Source organism: Pogona vitticeps, chromosome 3, assembly GCF_051106095.1.
Source record: "Pogona vitticeps strain Pit_001003342236 chromosome 3, PviZW2.1, whole genome shotgun sequence".
In the NCBI taxonomy this organism is placed as follows: domain Eukaryota; kingdom Metazoa; phylum Chordata; class Lepidosauria; order Squamata; family Agamidae; genus Pogona; species Pogona vitticeps.
Window position 1 is genome coordinate 31,563,237 of NC_135785.1, and position 14,813 is coordinate 31,578,049.

Below are 14,813 nucleotides of genomic sequence, written 5' to 3' on the forward strand. Positions count from 1 at the left end.
TATACAGATATGCAGAATAAACAAGAGCCATGCAAGCGAGGTTGACAATAAACAGTATGGTGGAAGCAAAGCCACAGGGCCAATGGCATCTGTGAGGATGACAGGGTTTGGAACCAAAATGGCCATTGGCCTTGCCCTCTACCTATCTTTAGGTGACTGGAAAGCTTAACAAGTTCAGCTCCAGTGACTGCATTTGTGGGCTTCAGTGTCACTCTTGTCTGGCCAAACATGTCGTGTTGGTTTTTTTGTTTGTTTGTTTGTTTGGTTGGTTGGTTTTTTTGTGAGGAAGGTAGTAAAGGTGGAGAGCACCTTGCTGGAGATTCACCATTAGGAATATTGAAGTAATCACCTCAGGAAGCAGATAGTGAGGGCTCCTGGGTGTTTTTCATGAGCTTTGTGCTTGTTTCTGTTTGAGTTTTTACAACCTCATATTCTGCCTACAATTTTTTTTTTGACTGGGAGGGGGTTTTCTGGGCTGGAGTGACTGTCAATCTATCCAACACTAAATATTTGTTCCCTCCCACCTCTTAATTCAAAGAGACCCCCACCTTTCTACTGAGTGCTTTATTTCACTCTTTTTAATCTGTTGGAAGTCAGTTGTGGTAGTTTGTTGTTTATTTATTTACAACTGTAAGTAATGAAATGTTCTTTTTCCTACAAATGTCTCTGAGTAAGTTATTGAGATCTTTAGTGCCAGTTAACAAGGAAGGGGTGGACTATCTGGGGAACTTGTAGCTATTTACCTCCTTAGATCTCCTACTGCATAGCATAAAGAAATTTAACCAAAAAAAAAAAATCAAAACTCTGTAACAGTTGTATGCCACAAAGTTTATACAGGGCCCACAGATTCATCACTGAAAGCACACTGTCAGTCTTTGTACATGGGATGGAAAGCAAGTGCCTTCTTATCCTCCAGTCAGCAAAATTTCTTGAGTAAGTCCTGGGCACAATAAAAAAAATTACTATGGACTAGATTAGTGTCAGAATCCACATGTGACACTTTCACAGCCTATGCCAGTGATGGTGAACCTTTTTGAGCCTGAGTGCCCAAACTGCAACTTATTTATTTCAAAGTGCCAATACTGCAATTAAAACCTGAATGCTGAGGTTTTAGTTTAGAAAAAAAAAAAACTGTTCCTGCACTGCAAGGGTTAAATATTTGTTATCCCCCATGGGCGGTTGTCATGAACCCAGTTCCCCTGTTTGTTTCTCCCCACAACCCAGGTTCACTTTCAGGTGTGACATTTATTTTTCAACCCTTTTTTCCACTGCCACCAGAGGAGTCACTCCTCAATACATCAAATATGATTCTTAAATCAGTGTTATCCAATCAAACAAAGTTTATTAAAGTGTTCATAAGTAAATCATATAAAGTAAATCGTGCATGGTCTTATTTCATTTAATCAATCAACTGTGCTTTAGTAACATTATATTTGCTTATGTAGAATCATGTTAATACAAGTATTTATTCATTTCTTTTCTTATTCCCTATCTCTCCATTACTCTTCTCTAACACAAGGCTGGTCCTAACTGCTTAAACTGCTTTTCTCTAACACCAGTCCCTAACTCATCCCTAACTGAAACTCTAACACCAAAAACTGCTCTTTAACTGTCATCCATTCTCTTATATATCCCTAGTCCCGCCTTTTCTGTACAGCCATTGGCTCCTGAATCAGGGTTCCATTGTGATGGACAGGAGTGGTTACTGACCTGTCCATCACAGCGGTATTAACAAATAAATACTTACTGGTGGGGCAAATCTGCCTTCCAGTGGGAAGGGGTTCCAAAGGCTAGGAGAGTCTTTGAAACACAGCTGTATCTTTGATAGTTCAGGGATGGTGTTAATATACTTGTATGTGTTTCAAAAACTTTGATTGTTTTCTTAACGGGCTCCTTATAATATCTTTTTCATGGCAAGGGCAAGAAAAAAATGTCCAAAAAGAGGCCCCAAAAAGGGGGTCAAAGGCTTCATTGTGTGACTGTGCCCATCCTTATTCATTTATTGCTTTCATTTTTTCCCCTAGCTCAGGGCTTAGGAAAATTCCTTTTGGTGCAAATGCTAAAATATAACTTTTTGGAGCACCAGCCTAGAATCCTGTCAGAAGGCCAACAAGGGGAGATTAATAATCAGAGGGATTGGTGAAAGGAGATACATTAATAGGCCACAAATTTAAAAACTCATGCAAAATGCAAGTTTTTGTGGATAAATCACATGATCAGAGAGACTGTTGACATCATCTTCAGGACTCAGCCAATCCTGAGGGTGCTGCTGCTGCCTTGGGAACCCAATCCCACTCTCCTGGGTCTTTGTGACCTCACAGAGCCCCACCTCTATGCTGGCAGACAAAAGGGGCTTGCTGGGCAGGGCAGGGCAGGACACCAGAAGGGAGGCCAGTGGCCTGAGTGCAGTCAGGCAGAGAGAGTGGCAGTGGCTGCAGGGGACCCAGCCCTTCTGCCCAAGGAAGTTCTCTTTCAAAAGCAGATGAACTTGCTAAGTGTGCTTGCGAGTTAACAGCTCGAGGCTGGCAGAGATCCATGGCTGGCTGATATCGGTGATGGACCAGAGGAAAGTTGGTGGATGTAGGCAGACAGAAGCTGGTGGAATCTCCCTGCAGAAGCTGTCTGAGGCTGCAAGGTGGAGGCCGGCAGAGGTTGGTGGATGAAGCCGGGGGAACGTTAGCCTCCTGAAACCACCTCCTGAGGTTTGGTGGATATTGGTGGATGGAAGCCCGGGCGTGTGTGTGAATGGCTGGTGGAGTGAAGGTGTGTGTGTGTTGGGGGAGTGGCTGGTGTGTGTGTGTGTGTGAATGGGCTGGCTGATGTTCCGTGCATGACCCAAGCATTTGGGAGCTGGTGGAGGCTGGCTTCAGAAGCAGAGTGGAAGAGATGAACGGGTGAATATTCCTGGTGGAAGCCAGTGGATGTTGGCAGGCCGAACTTCATGATGAAGTTGCCCAGAACATTGGTTGGTGGATATGCCTGGGTTGAAGCCGCTTGATGGCAGTGGACAAGCTTGCCCCTTAGTTGTTTTTTTCTCTCTCTTTCTCTTGCAGGGCCCGATGCATCCTCTTCCCTAAGGGGATGCGAGGGACCAGAAGGCAGGCGTCCTGCTGGAGCTGAACCAGGCCATTGTCTCTGCTGAGGATACCCATTTAGTCTCTTTTCCAAAACCAATAAAAGAATTTTCCAGAATGGTTTTGAAGTGTTGTCTTGTTTGTCAAGGGCTGTCATGAGATTATCTACCCCATCCCCTCATTATATCTGGGGTCCAATGCCTGGGTTGGGTCTTTGTGAAGTCATGCTATGGGGTCTTGTGATGTCACAGGAATTGTGAACATAATATTTCTTCATGCATGCGTGAGGGAGTGAGCTAGGCATTGTGGGTTCCCTGTCTGAGCTCCTAAGCAAGTATATTATGTGTTGTGTTGGACAGAAACAGGACGCCAGTGAGCCCTGGTGCCATTCAGAGAGGGTTGGAGTTGAGTACCCAAAAACTATGGCCACCCCATAACAATAAACGAGACTCGCTCCTTCCCTTCCACAACTGCTCCTCACATTTGCTTGCCTGGCCTGGAGATTCAGGGGACTCTAGCCATTTCCTGGCACAGCAGCTCATTTTCTGAGACCTGGCAAGCCTCATCTTCATCATCAACACTATGAGCATTCTATGGACAGCTCCTTGCAGAGTACAACCTCTCACGCCAGTGCCACAACTGAGGAAATGGAGATGAGCGTACATTAAAATTCATGTGGATCTATGCCATGGATAGATAGCAAAAATACACTGGCACTGCAAAATCTGCTGCTTGAGGGCAGTGGCTACCTCTGAGTGTCTAGTGCAGTGATGGTGAACCTTTTTTGAGCCTGAGTGCCCAAACTGCAACACGAAATCAACTTATTTATTTCAAAGTCACAATACTGGAATTAAAACCCGAATGCTGAAGTTTTAGTTTAGAAAAAACAACTGCTCTATTGCAAGGGTTAAATGCTTGTTCCCCCCCCCCCCATGGGCAGTATTAACAAATAAATACTTACTGGTCCTCCAATCCCCCATTGGGCTAGACCAGTAATGGTCGCCATTGCATCCCTCCGCTAGACCACTGCAACAGCAGAGGGGAGTGCCACAATCCAGGATTGGAGGATGGGTAAGTATTTCTCTATGGCGACTTATGGCTCGTGTGCCAACAGAGAGGGCTCTGTGTGCCAGCTGTGGCACGCGTGCCATAGGTTCGCCATCACTGGCCTATGCCAAAAAACTTTAGTTCTCTGGAATCTCCTGAATCAAGACTTTTTCACATCTGATGTTGTTACAGGTTTCTCCCTGAAGGACTGAAATTTGGTATTTTCTATGTCAGAAATTTAACTTTCTAGAAATGTGCCTGATCTCTTAATTTCACTTTTCTCATATTCAAATGTTACAAATGTACAGTATAGGAATATGTCTATTCTGCTTTATTTGCTTTATTTTATCCATATTTGAATTGTGTCACTTTTGGTTGGTTTAACCAACCTGAGTGCACCTGTCAACAAACCTGCCAACTAATGCAGGCAGGGAGCTTAAAAGCTTGACAATTTCAGGATGGGAAGAAAGCAAAAAGTCTCATGATTTGGGACAAAATAGGGGCAGAAGAAAAGGAGTATGGGATTTGTAGAAGCATAACAAAGCTCAAAACTGGGATATTTTCACATTCTTAGTTTACATGCCGTTGTGCCCTTAATACAGCCTTTATCAAATTTGCACATTGTTGTCTCCCTCCATCCCTCCTTGTCTGCAGTAAATTGTAAGGCCATTCACTAAATAAAAAGCAATTAGTTAAACTTAGAAGCCACCAATTTACACAGCAGTCTGTCATTTTGGAGAGGCTTAATTGGATAGATTTATATTGTTGTACACAATCCATTTGCTTTAAGTGCTTGCTGAACAATTTAGACAATCAAAATCTGTTTTATGTTTGGAAAGAACATTGTAATATATATGTTATATATAGTTTTAGGGATGACATTTTGCCCCTAAGAAAGTAAAAATATTATTCTTTTAAAACAGCTCTCCCTTAATCCCATAAACTTTTCCTCATACCATGTTCTCTCTATAAATGTTCCCTGAAGCCCTCTTAAAAGCAATATTGTATAAAAAGAAATTATTCCAATAAACCTCTTTGCACAACAACGACAGTAAAAAATGAAGATGGTGACAGCATCTTATTAGTGGAGCATTAGTTAAAACTGAGAAGGATAAATCAGAACATGTTTGACTGCAAAAGATAAAAAGGCAGATTTAGATAAATTTATTTTATTTTTAAAAATGTATGTAGACACTTTTCGGCAAAATTACCCTCAATGCAGATTGCAAATAAAGGTTAAAAATAATGGTCCACTGGGCCCAGTATGTCCCAAGTTCATTCCTGGTGTGGCTTAAACATCTGTTATAACCAGCTGACTTTGTGCAAGGAGGGCCTGTGTTGTCGGGACCCTGTCACAGCCTCAGGGTCTTTGATAGCTGCTAGGGGTGCTGGTGCAGTTCTTTTCACCTCTTCCATCTCCAGCACCTTGTTTGGGGGGGGGGGTGCCTTCCAGTTGCCAGGATATCCAGTGGGCAGTAGAGCATGGGGTTGGATGGCAAGGTAGTAGTTCAAAGACACCCCACCACAATCCCTTCCATGTGGCAGAAGAACCTGGAGTAGGATGCCCATCCAGGGTTCTTTGATATAAGTGTAATCAACCACCCCTTTGTCATACAGGGCTGGCTCTAATTTGTCAACAGCATCACCCCAAGTCCCCTTGTCCTCAGACTCAGTAGCATCCAGTTTGTTGTTAGCCTGTGTCATCAGTTATGCCCATTGTTTTCTTCGTTCCCCTAATAGCATCCCTCTCTACCTCTATCTGTCCCTCTTTTATTCCCTGTGGCTGCATTCTGTCCACCTGAAGACCAGCAGGTACTAACTCCACTGGGCCCCCCAGTGAGTTTACAGATGGCCTGCTAAGAGCACCAGAAGCAACCCGCACCCACTTTTCCAAAGTAAAGAGTATCTTTCTTATTTGTTGCTTACTTGTTACTTCTTTGAGCAGTAGAAGGAAAGAAGATGGGCCCCATGGATTGTTCATTGCTACATCCTCCTGCATCTTTTTCTGGTGGGTAAGGAAACAGGCAGGAAAAACCTGAGAGACCAGCTTCAGAGGAAGAAAAGACAAAGGCTGAGGGTACGCTGTAGAAACTCAGGTTAGCTGGAAAAGCAGACGCCATTTACAAAGGCTGATTTGCTTTGGAAGTTATGAGGTAAGAAATTGGGCTTCTAGGTGCAATTATAAAATCTGTTTTTGTGTTCAGACATACCCTGAGTTGTTAGTTATAGATAGATAGAAATAATGTGTGCAGATATATATTATATATGTTTACGGTTTTCAAGATTTTTTTAATCGTACCACTGCCATCAATTTTTGGCAGCCTGATTTTGTCAGTGCCTGTGGTTTCATTACTGCTTCCACTGGTGTGAATTTAAAAACAGCAGCAAATGGTAGCGAGGGCAGATGGAAAAACAGTCTGGGGCAGTTGTTCATCCCAGTCAAGCATTTCAGCTGGTGGGAATGTGGCAGTGAGAGGTATTCTCCTTCCATGTAGTGCTACTCTGCAGCAGATCCTACCCTCATGACTCCATTCTGTCAGAGAGCAACAAGACATTTTCATTCAAATGATATGGCAATTGTAGTTTGTGCCAAAGTTTGCAGCAACAAATCTTATACTAGTTATATGTTGGAAATGAAATCTTGGCATGATCTTATGCTGAAGTAATCCTTTATCCATGAGGGATAATTCACACTTATTGGATTTTTGTTTTTAAATGAGCATTATTCCTGGAGGTAAAAAAAGGGAAAGGAAAAACATCCATGGCTTCAGGGTCAGTTATATTCCAAATATTAAAAGGGAAGGGGTCATTATTTGGTGCAAAATCTCTGCTTCACTATTGTTTCTCCAGAGCCTCTTCATGATGGCAAAGTCTCTTCAACCGGTTCAGAAAAGTAAATGACAATTTTCTAAAGCATCCCATTGAACATTTATCACAGAGAGAAAGTTCCTCCAAGCATTTTCAGTTTATCATCTATTTTTCGCAACTCGTGGAGCCTAAGTGTCCAATTCAACATCAAACTCTTGTTCCATGAATTTAATAGCACTTAGTAAAGTACTTATGGAAATTTCACAGGTAAAACCAATTTTTCTCCTATTCCCCAGGGTAGACATCACATGAAGTGGAAAAGAATATGAAGCCATGAAGTAAGGACTCCCCAGAGACACCTCCTGTCTCTCTTCTGTGTATTAGTAAATCATGTGTCTAGGGGTACAGGCTTTATTTGAGCTTTACTGACAAATTGCGGGGGTGGGGGGGAGAGAATAATATGTTCCAAATATCTTTCAGTGCCAAGGTTATATTCTTCTGTGATAGGGAAGACATTTCTGTGCTGCTGAAAGAGAGAAAATGTTAAAGCAAGGCATCTTTAGTCTTGTATATTCAATGGGGCAGCTAGATTGCATTCCCTTCCTGCAAAGGATATAAAGGGCCACCTCGTTGAATTACATGTCTATCTCTATATGGATGCCAATGTTGTATTACTTCCTCCAGTATAAATAATGCATTTCTTTATGGTGGGGAACATAACCTGTATGCTGTGACCTGCTGTCCACGTGTTTAGATCTGATAGGCCACTTCAAGGCCCCCAGTCCTTATTTAACTTACTCTTAAACTGGACTAAGATGGGTAAAGGTAAAGGTAAAGGTTCCCCCTGACAATCTTTGTCCAGTCGTGTTCGACTCTAGGGGGCGGTGCTCATCCCCGTTTCCAAGCCATAGAGCCAGCGTTTGTCCGAAGACAATCTTCCGTGGTCACATGGCCAGTGCGACTTAGACTAAGATGGAACACTCCTTCAAATGGAAGATGTCTTCAGCTACAAAGATCTTCCCTAAAAGTCCAAATAGATATTGCTCTTTATAAAATATCATTTATTTATGTTTCAATACTATTAAAGTTTCATTAAAGGTAAAACACCATTCCACAAGTTGGTTTGAAGAATAAAGGCATTAAACAGTAAGGAGACATATAATCACCCTGAAAATGAGTAGCTGTTGCATTAAAGTCACTCACTAACACTTAAGATGTGATGAAACAAATGCCCAAAGGAAACCTGTCTGAAGATCAGGTTCTTTGTTTGGAAACATGAGAAGCTTGGACAAAATACAAATCCAGTGTCCAGTTGGCCATGAAGAATTATTGTACAAATTCTTCAGACCATTATCTATAATGTCCACTAGCCCATGCTTAAAACGTGATGTGATATAACAAATGCACAAACTATATTATATTACTGGAAGAAAAACAAAGCTTCGAGGTTTCCATCTACATATGAAGAAAACAGATGCACTTATGCACAAGGAAATATAAAAACAATCGTTCTATAAATGAGTTATACATGCTTGACTTCGTAAGAAAGATGGTACAATCCCCATTCACAATATTTCAGCAAGAAATCAATTTAACCTTGGTAAGTTGAAAGCCGGTTTTCCTGGTAGGCAATATAGAAATACTGTATATACCAAAGGAAAATAAAATAATAAATAGGGACTGCCAAGAGGACTAAAAGAACCAGACCTCATCCGTGCATTAAGAATAATAGTTGAATCCTGTCAATCCTGATTTATGGACACCCTTTGCAAGGTTATCTAAATTTAGAGTACTCAGAAGGGGTTTCCATTCCTTTCTTTCGGGTGTGCCCTGAGACTGTGCAGCTTGCCCAAGGGAACACAGGCTGGCTCTTCTCCTGGGATGTACAGTGTGGAATTAAATTCTCAACTTCTGTCTCTGCAACTGGATACATAAATCATTGGGCTATTTAGCCAGCCCTTCATGCACTATGGAACCTAAACCAACTGTCCAATAAACTGAAGGCAAGTTCAGAAGAGGAGTTTTAGGTTGCTTTAACACCAGATTTTTTTGAACATAGGAACTGGAAAGAAAAAAGCACAGAATGTTCGCAAACAGAAGCACTGCAGCTAGTACTGAACCTATAATTCTCAGTAACATTTTGTTCCTGTAGTGCAACAAGATGTTTCAGATCTGTGGGAAGCAATGTTGTGTTCTGTGTCACTCCCAATGGAAATGTGCAAGTGGTACTGAAATAACAATTAGATTAAAACAACAACAATGTCTTCTGCACTTCTGCTAGTGGAGCTGTGTAGGAAGAAGGGATTATGCTGTCGATTCTCATTCGGCTTCTGTTTTGCACTTCACAAGTGAGGCGGGGGAATCTGAGCAGTTAAAATGTTTCAACACACCGTAACCTTAGCACATTGAAAGTTTTCTGACAAACGATCAAAGCAAACGGGAGCATAAACGCTCCGCAGATAAAGCTGGAAAACGGCAATGACGCGGTTGCTCTGAAGGCATGAGAAGATCTGACAAGCAAGTTTGTTTCAGGCATAACTTTGACAACTGCCGCATCCATGGAAACAAGGATTTGGGTCGCATTGAAAGCCAGAGAGTAAGAGCCTTGGTAAATGTGTTAAGTGCCGTAAATGTGTTTAGAATCTACAGGCACGTGATCCTGTGAAACATCAATTTGCCATCTCCTAAAGAACATCTGCTTGCCATTGCAGGGGATAAATTATGAGGGGACTATTATCAGAAATTGACCGATTTAATAGAAGGGACAGTTGACACAAGAATGCATTTGGCAGAAGAGCTGCATTATTTCATTCTCCCCTCCTACCTCACTTACCTAAAAATTAACTCTTAAAAATGATTGCCTTATAAACAAACACGAGGATTGCATAGCACTGCCCTGAACAGACATCTGTCACTTAACAGATGTCATCCTAATAACTCATCCGTACAATTCTGCTCTCCAGTAAACAAGAACAATAGATCTGATTTGATGGATTTACGGAGTGCAGTTTGGGTAAAAGATTCAATTGCCTAAGCACTGGTTGTTCTGCATAATCACTGCTTGGTTTACAGCATGATTTCCACTAATAGGCTTCCCTTTTAAAAACTTGCACATTTCACACACAGAGTTTTCAAATTGAGGGGAGCTTTCCTCATATCCTGTTAGGAAAACTTTGTTCTCCTATTTCATGTACTCTTATCAACTATGTTTGTGGACTTTTCGGATCACAATGATAAAATTACAGCTGTAAACTGTTGTTTAATTGTGATTTATTGCTCAGATTCAGAATTTTGAGTTGCACTCATAAAATAACACTTGAACAATAAACATTAGTAATTTAATCCTAACTCTAATCCTTTTTCCTCTGAACTGTGATACTTCAGGAAGTCCGACTGAACTATCTGGCTGTGTCTTTGAAACTGAATTGGGATGAATATTGGTGTCCCAGACTACCAGTTTTTAAAAATATAAATGATTAATTACTCTCTGCTTTGTTTACACCAGGACCTTAAACTTCACTAATCAAATTGTCAACACAATGGCATGTATATATTACAGCAGACCTGGGCAAAGTGCGGCCCGAGGGCCACATATAGCCCGTGAGCCACTCCTGTTGGCCCACCAGTCGTCGCTCCAGTTCAGTGTTCAAGCACTTGTTCAAGCCCAAGACTTGATTTCTCTCACTGAGCAAGTTGAACATCAAAACCATTTATAGCTTTTTGTTTAAAGTTGATCAGTTGCTTATCTTTAAAAAGGTAAAGGTAAAGGTTCCCCTTGACAATTTTTGTCCAGTTGTGTTCGACTCTAGGAGGTGGTGCTCATCCCTGTTTCCAAGTCATAGAGCCTTTTGTCCATGGTCACATGGCCAATGTGACTTAGACACGGAACACTGTTACCTTCCCACCAAGGTGGTCCCTATTTATCTACTCACATTTGCATGCTTTCAAACCACTACGTTGGCAGGAGCTGAGACAAGCAACAGGTGCTCACTCCGTCATGTGGATTCAGTCTTACAGCTGAAGATCTACAGACCTTACAGCACAGAGGCTTCTGTGGTTTAACCCACAGCGCCACCACATCCCTCTTTGCTTATCTTTATCATACCGCAAAAAACCTCTTTAGTATTTGTGAAAATTAACAAGTTTAAAATAAAAACAATCATAACTTCACTGTTTCATTTTATTTTTAAGTAAAGTTGGTTCGGCCACCAAACACAGTTCAGGTTTTCATGTGGCCCCCTATAGAAATTAATTGCCCACCCCTGTATTACAGAGTAAGTTCCATTGTGTTCAATGGATATGACTCCACATAAAATTTTGCTTAGCACTGTACCCTTACGTACTCAAACTGAAATAATTGTCATGTTCTATCATGCCTTTTTTAAAACAGCCTGACTGAAAGTTACATAAGCAACTTCAGCACCCCATCAATTTCTTTCAATTTATGTTGGTTAGTCAAGTGAAGTGTATCACCTGGTTCCCAAACTGCTTATATTCACAAATGTTCCTTCATATTTCCAAGAGGATATCTGCCTCCATCCGTACGCTGTGTGGAATCATAGCTGGGCCTTACATCAGTCTAATCCATCCTGATATGAAAACTTATACATCAATGTCCAGGCTGCCAAGAAGTATTCTAAGAGCTCATGGGAGATGAAATTGACTAGGACAAGTAACCTCTTGGCTACCACCCACTCAGTTTCTGAAAGGTCGCACCTGTTTCCAGGTGATACATGATGGCCTAAATCCAGTGTGGTACTGGAACTACAACACCCATACTATAGAACTTTGTTCCTTTCCCTTCTCCTTATACAGATCCAGCAAAAATGTCTGTATAGTGGTGCCTCGCTTAACTATTGCCTCGCTTAACGAGGAAATCGCTGTATGATTAGGTTTTTGCAATCGCGTTTGCGATTGCAAAACGGTGGTTTAAATGGGGTGGGGTTTTTTTTTGTTTAATGATGATCAGTTCCCTGCTTCGGGAACTGATTTTCGCTTTACAACGATCAGCAAACAGCTGATAGTCGGGTTTCAAAATGGCCACCGGCTGAAGAAAATGGCCCCCTGCTGTTTTCTAGGATGGATTCCTCACTTTAGAGGAACTGAAAATGTCCACCGTATGGAGGATCTTTGCTGGACGAGCAGGTATTCAACCCATTGGAACGCATTGAATGGTTTTCAATGTGTTTCAATGGGTTTTTAAAATTTCGTTTGATGATGTTTTCGCTCTACAGCGATTTCGCTGGAACGAATTAATATCGTCAAGCGAGACACCACTGTAAGGGCTTTTGGGGCAAACAGATGGCTACAATAGGCTTTCTGCCTCCCTATGTTGTCTCCTGACCATGTAAGAGAGGGCATACATCCTACCTTGTGGCACAGTGGTTAAACCGCTATACTGCAGCCAAAACTATGCTCACGACCTGGGGTTCAATCCCAGGTAGCCGGCTCAAGATTGACTCAGCCTTCTATCCTTCCGAGGTCAGTAAAATGAGTACCCAGCTCACGGGGGGGGGGGGGCAATGTGTAGCCTGCATAATTAACTTGTAAACTGCCCTGAGAGTGCTTGAAGCACTATGGGGCGGTATACAAGTAGCACACTTTGCTTTGATTTTGCCTAGTTGATACCTGGGAAGAACACATTTCTTTACTTTCTTATGAACAAATACTCCCAGAAGTTCTTATACTCTTTGATTTTCCATAACTCATCATGCCAAGACCCCACTAAAACTGAGATTTCCCATCTTCCCATGAAAATAAGAACATAGCAGGTTTCATTTCCACTTTTATTTAACCCCCTCATCCCCTTTTTTTTTTTGCCTGTTCTGCTGTGCAGAAAAGCGACAAATTCTGCACAGCTGAATGCCCTTTCTAGTCACTCCTGTGCAGGAAAAGTGACATTCTGCACAGGACTTGTTGCAATCCTGCACAGTTTGGTGCTTCTTCTGCTCATTCCAGGCACATTCTGTGCAGAAAAGATTATATTCTGTGCAAAACATCTGACAAATCTCCTTGAAAAATAAATCCCACATTGAGAAATTTCACTGCAAGAAGAATGAGATTTTTTAAAAAAAAATATCGATCGATCGATTGCTTATTTTTTCTTCAAGAGTGAAAGGATACAAGATTCTCATACCTGTGGTATGGAACACAGTTTATAGACATAGCACAGACTTACAAATATTTATAATGGTGCAATATGGGGATAGGTGCTTACACACCTGCAGGGTCTACTCATTTCACTTTCATTGTGCCTTTCAAGCAAAAATATCTCCATTATGTTTAATGATCAGCTGAGTAATTCATACGGTTTAACTGTTACGCATATTAAAGTGGAGTATATATTTATTCCTCTGGTCCATGGGGTCACGAAGAGTCAGACACGACTTAATGATTAAAGAACAACAACAATATATTTATTCATGGAATCAAACATTTATTTTATAATTATTGAAAAGTATTTGTAGCAATAATAAGTGGTGGCAGCATAATAGTACGGCAAAATGAAGCCTTCCTGTTTAAATTTTACAACTACTGTCCATTTGTTTGCAAATGGGACTATGTACACTTTTTTTTAAAGATCAACAATAAGATTTGCAGATTTCAATAATCCTTTTATAATTGTTTAGTCAGTAATCCCATCAGCTGTTAGCTGGTAATCCCATCAGTTCAACAGGGGAAACAAAACCAACGCAGCTATTCTTGACAGAACGACAATTTAGGCAAGAGCTACCAGCCCCCTTTAGCATCTTGCATTTGTGGAACCCATATTTTAAACATGAAAGGACTGCAGTAATCATATTGTTCATTTGTATATTTGTCTTTCTTCCCTTCGGAATCTTAGGGAAGATTACAGAACAAAAGGAGAAGAGATGACTGTGCCCAGTGGGAGAAGAGATGACTGTGCCCAGTCTGCTAGTCAGGTACTCATTACTGACATAACACTAAAGAGCCTGCTGCTGTCTCTGCTCATATGTATCCTTCTTCTTCAAATGCACATAGGCCAGTCAGCTGTCAAACAGATGCCATCCACCAAACAGGGCTGTTTTGTGCAGAGTGGGATGCATGGCTATCCAAGGTGCAGACAAAGACCTCTCCCAAAGCAAGAGTAAAGGACACCATAACTACCTCCATTTATGAAGATGCAACCTACTGGAGTCAACAAGGTCTCCCAAACAGTCCTATACCTGCTCTAACCAAGGCTGACAGTCCCTGATCTTGACCTGTTTTAGAGCAATTTTGTTCCTTTTCAGATTTCTCTCTTGACTGTCTCGCGTAGAAGAGACAGCTTGCCTTTGTCCCTGAAAGGCAGGGGCAGCCCATAGCTCACTGTATCTCCTCTGTAATTAAAGCAGGATGGTTTGAGACACTGGGCAAACATTTGCTACCCAGGTAACATGGGAAGCCAGAGGATACTTTTAGCAGCTGGGATGGCAGCAAAATATGCCAGACAACAGCATCAGGTGTGGCCATTCCCACTAGAGTGTGCATCCTGCTCTACCTTAGCTGCAGCATGCACGAGGAGTTCTTTTCTGACTATATGCAACCAGAAGGCTGACTAGTTGTGACACTGGCTCTCCATAACCTGCCCTGCTTCCAATAGCAGGATGGTCCTAGCTGTGTGCACACCCACAAACTCTATCCCAGTCCCTTCCTCTTGCACAGTTACAACACACATAGAAAGAAAGACCTTCATGCTGAACAAATGAGACCTGGAGGTGGGGAAAAGCAAATCAGTGCCCTGTGATTTCAACAGCTGCTTGAAATCTGGCATCCCTAAGACACACAGAGGGGGGAGAAAGAGAGAGAGGGAGGGAGGGAGGGAGAGTCCACAGCCAGAGAGAGATGCAATGCTTACAGATATAAAGGTAAAGGTTCCCCTTG

The 14,813-nt window shown here is 41.8% G+C and overlaps 1 long non-coding RNA gene across 1 annotated transcript; it reads left to right on the forward strand.

Annotated features, from left to right (window-relative positions):
* Positions 1-2,428: 2,428 nt before the first annotated feature.
* On the forward strand, positions 2,429-3,192 carry LOC140705523 (uncharacterized). Its single transcript, XR_012084918.2, has 2 exons — positions 2,429-2,651; positions 3,054-3,192. It is a non-coding gene; the product is annotated as an uncharacterized LOC140705523 (long non-coding RNA).
* The last annotated feature ends 11,621 nt before the right edge of the window (positions 3,193-14,813 follow it).